At 38.0% G+C, this 4,519-nt stretch overlaps 1 long non-coding RNA gene across 1 annotated transcript; it reads right to left on the minus strand.

Moving 5' to 3' along the window:
- Positions 1 to 1,803: 1,803 nt before the first annotated feature.
- LOC122994126 lies at positions 1,804 to 4,109 on the minus strand. Its single transcript, XR_006406519.1, has 2 exons — positions 3,953 to 4,109; positions 1,804 to 2,624 (listed from the first exon to the last, which is right to left on the minus strand). It is a non-coding gene; the product is annotated as an uncharacterized LOC122994126 (long non-coding RNA).
- Between the last annotated feature and the right edge of the window lie 410 nt (positions 4,110 to 4,519).

Genomic DNA, 4,519 nt, shown 5'->3' on the forward strand with positions numbered 1-4,519 from the left:
CAGAGTGTGTGTGTGTATGTGGGGAGGGGGGTTATCAGTTATAGAAAATACACAAAAGCAGCCATAAATACAGAAAACAATTAAACTTTGAATCCACACCTATGTAGTTTATGTGCATGTGAGAAATGTAATGTGGCTTTTTCAGAGCGATTTCAAATTACAAGCGATGACACCTCTGCAGACGGCCAATATTTGTGGCCAACTGTACGTGTGCTGCAGGCAACCAAAGCGAAATACCACTAACTGCAACAATGTGATGTAAACTGTGATAAAGGCCGGTGTAGATAAACAAACATAAAACTGCTGCATCAGTCACTGAGGACTGTAGAAGACATTGTAGAAGTTCCCCAGAGCGTAATTGTTTGAGAAAGTTAAATTATGTTTCCTGCTCAGATGAGAAAGTGATGGTGTGGAGACTAGTAATTGCAGATATGAGTTTTACAGTGTGTCATATTACATTTGTTCTGGTCTGTTTGACTGAGTTGGATGCAGAGTTGGTTGATTGCTTGGTGGGATTTCATTTGTTGTTACTATAACTCTACTGTGCAATCTACTGTATCTGACAAAGCAATATTCTCAACAACTACCATCTGTTTCATTCTGTGCACTCCAATATTCAGCAGAAAATATGCTCAAGTTAACACTCTCAGAGCGTATGGGTTTAAAAATTTAAACCCCCAACTAATACAAACAGCCGCTATAAAAGAACGAGCACTCATCGCCTGTTCTCTGCCTTTTTTCTACACTTGAGTGTAGAAAAACACAAACATTATTAGTAGTGTACTAATATAAAATGATCGGCATTGCTATATATGTATAATGTGTACACAAAGGGAAGACATTCAAAGGAAACTTTGGATTAAACTTTTTTTGTTGTTCTCCCTCATGAATGAATGCTGACCATTGGACTAATAAGCTATAATTAAAATATATGTTTGTAATAAGAGGAAAAGCCTCAATATTTCATTATAAGAATTTAAGTTTAATGAGAAATCCTGTATTTTAATTTAGTAATTTACAGATATTGTTCATTAGTAATCAGTTTAGAATAATTTCATTCACCATAGCAACCAGCAACCAGAGTGCCTTGGCACAGCACCTGCAGACGATTGATGTTAATTAGTTCATGCTGGAGGCACACAGTTTCTTACCATGTCCTTTGAAATATTTTTCAAGTCTCCCTCTTGTTTACACCGTACACATAGTAATGCTTTTCATTTCATACTGGTGTCCTATTCATTGTGTATACATGTATTGTAGTTGTCTGTTGTAGCTTTTCAGATGGAATTGTTATACTTACATTTGCACTATTCTGTTTTGGCCTACTTGTGGTGTACTTGGGGGCCTACTTGTTGAATTTGATCAAGGAAAGCAGGAACCTGTCTGCATAATAGAAGGTCATGTGTGAGGACTTAGATGGAAGCCATATTTTGGAAGACTAATTTGGCACTCCACTTACTATCGCCACATATATTTAATACATTCTGTATACTGAGGTGCCCAAACTTTCTGTTTTCACTGGAAAATTAGACTGTCTTAGAGTTTTGTTTATCTCTGCTTTGATTATCTGATTATCAGTCTTTCTCCTCAGTGCCAATCCTTTTTGACCATAAGGGTTACTGCAGGCATACTACTTAATCTGTTGCCCTCCTCTGTAGTTGTTCATGAGAGCTAAAAATCTACCTTATCTTGTGGTTTTAGAGAAACTTCGATCATCAGCGCTTAAACATCAGAAACTGGTCAGCCAGAGTCTGCAGGCTGCACAGTTGTGCTTTGTTCCCTCCTCTGTTCATGACAAAAATAAATGGACAGATGGCAGAGCAAACAGACCAGTGAAGACCAGCCACTGTAGCGGCAAGATTTTTATTAGCTTTGTTCTCATTTTGGGGTTTTTATTCACTGATACAACATCCAAAATAGTCATTTGAGGTTATAAAGAATTTACATATCACATTAAACAAGAAGAGGGAGAAGTTTAATGAGAACAAAAATGTCAATTACTTGGTAAAAGAGTTAAAGTTCATCAGGAGCGTGCCTCCTATATTACAAGCTCCAACAGTATCACAATCATCGATCAGTTGGATGTGGGTGTGTGTCCTCGTGTGTGCAAAACGTGCTTCCAAAGCACAAAACAAAATGAAAACGTCTATAACATGGTTGATGTATTGGAACACGTACAGTCTGATGCAGACGAGGGTCACCTCGCATTGATCACATTAAACAGGCAGAAAAACAAACCTTCAGATGTGGGCAAAGACACAAAATGAATAGTGATGGCATTCGTTATAGTTGAAAGTCTGAGTTCAGTGATACTGTTCAAGTTACATGAAACAAAGTTCTGTTTAGTGGCTTGACATTTAGGATTAAACGAGAAATGCAAATGATCTTTAACACTCAAGTAGCCTTCAGATGCTTACATCTTTTTCAGTTTAGGTGATTATATTTAATTACAATAAAACATATTAGAGCAAAAATGTCTAATTTTGGTGTAAATTTCAAAAATCAAGTCCAAATAGATCTTCAGCATATCATGGTTCTGACCCAGTCTGGCTCTTTGTCCCTCCACCAGTCCACCAGAGGTCTGTGCTGTCCACCAGAGCAGGTTAACTTCAGACGATCACAACCTGTTAACACAATGACCACTGACCAATCAGATCACAGCACAGGAAAAAAGAGTCATCATTCCTACGGGATCCCAACATGGACAAAAGTCCTGAGTTTACAATAAAGTGACAAGTAAAAAGGAGCAATATATATATTTATAGGTCAGTGGAAACATTTTATTGTTCCAGGCTTTGTATTTCCACTCTGGATTTAAAACTTCTAACAAACAGAGAGATCGTTTACGACACTAAACACATAATGATGATTTTAGCTGCATTTTAACTTCGCAAAGTTTACTTTATCCCTGGAGTGACAGTTGACAATGTGAATGATTTTACACTCTGATTCCATCACTGCAGCTCAGAATAACTAATTTTATTAGGAAAATAATCCAAATACTGTTAATTGGCTCCCATGATTATAAATGCAACATTTGGGTCAGATAGATTTCATCAGTCATTCATTAGTTTTCCACTCTTTGCTTCAATAGCAGAAACAATCTGGCATTACTTCAGTTTTATGTGACATATTCAGAATGATTCTTCATTATCCAATTAAATAGCAAAAAATACTCACTTTATATTTAAGTCATATATAATAATTCCTACATGTATTTTAAGCCTTAGCCTACATTTAATATGTGGAAATTATTTCTAGTGTTTCTACATTTTCTTATTCTGTTGTATAATTACAGGCTCATTTACATTTCACTTCACTGAATATGATTTTTTTTCTGTTCCTAAAACAGAAGTTTTCCGCAGGTGCTTGGTTATCACCGTTTCATCTCATATCACATGAAGTACTTCATTCATGGTTCTGATGATGTCACTCTTTCACATGAATGCACTCGTAGCTGGATAAGAAAGCCCAGAGTTGACTGAGCAAGTTGATAACCAGCTTCGTAGTATCGGTTTTCTGCACAGCCAATGTTAGGCTCAGTGAAGCCAGATAACAAAAAGATATCCTGAGTATGTTGAACTTGCTTCGTAGCACACACCCCAGGTGCCCTCGGACTTTTTCCCTGTTTGTTTAACTGGACTGAGTGGCAGTAGGTCCGGGAAGTTGTAATTGAAGTTTGCTTTCACACTGGTTGTTTTCTTAAGGAAATGTGACTGAGGACTAGTGCTTGCTACACAATGACCCTCATACATACTATGTGCAAAAGTGAACTGAGACTCAGAGCAACAGTTGTCTTTAAAGGTTGTCAATGTTATGTTGAGGCGTGTTTGCTGTTTCTGCTCAGTGTGACTTGCGTATTTAAGTTATATTCATGTGCATGCTGGGTTTTTGGTTTTCAGTGTGCCCTGTGTTTTTCCTGCTGTGTTCCCAGCCTCTCTTCCCTCCTCACCTGCACTGCATCATCCTCATCAGGCCTGCCCTTTCCATTCTCCTGTTTCATCTCCTCATTCCCTTCACTTGAGTTTCTCCGCCCATCTCCCCGTCTGCACCTCATCCCCTCGTTAGTTCAGTTAGTATCTCAGTCCTGTGTTTCAGTTCAGTCTTGTGGGATCCTTTGTTCTGTCCGTTTTGTTCTGTCTGTTTCAGTTTTGCTTTGCTCCTGAGGCTAAATAAAAAAAACATTCTTCAGTTCATACTGCCTGTGTTCTTCATTTGAGTCCATCTCCTGGTGCTCCCTTTACACAACGTGGTTTCTGTCCACACCTGCGTCATCTTCTCCTCCTCCACCACCTTGAAGCACTTTTTATGCCTCAAATATAAACACAAACTTTTTTCTCATCTGCAACTATTTCACAATTCAGCAGCTTGGCTTTTACTCAGAGATAAGAATGGAGATCAGCAGCACACTACATCCTAATAATGTTTTTAAAGCTGGAATAAACTCACACAAACAGCTCCATGGTGCAAATCAAAAAGAGAATGTAACATTTGCATAGTTATCCACTATCTATCCATA

This window comes from Thunnus albacares, chromosome 12 (genome assembly GCF_914725855.1).
Source record: "Thunnus albacares chromosome 12, fThuAlb1.1, whole genome shotgun sequence".
Lineage (NCBI taxonomy): Eukaryota > Metazoa > Chordata > Actinopteri > Scombriformes > Scombridae > Thunnus > Thunnus albacares.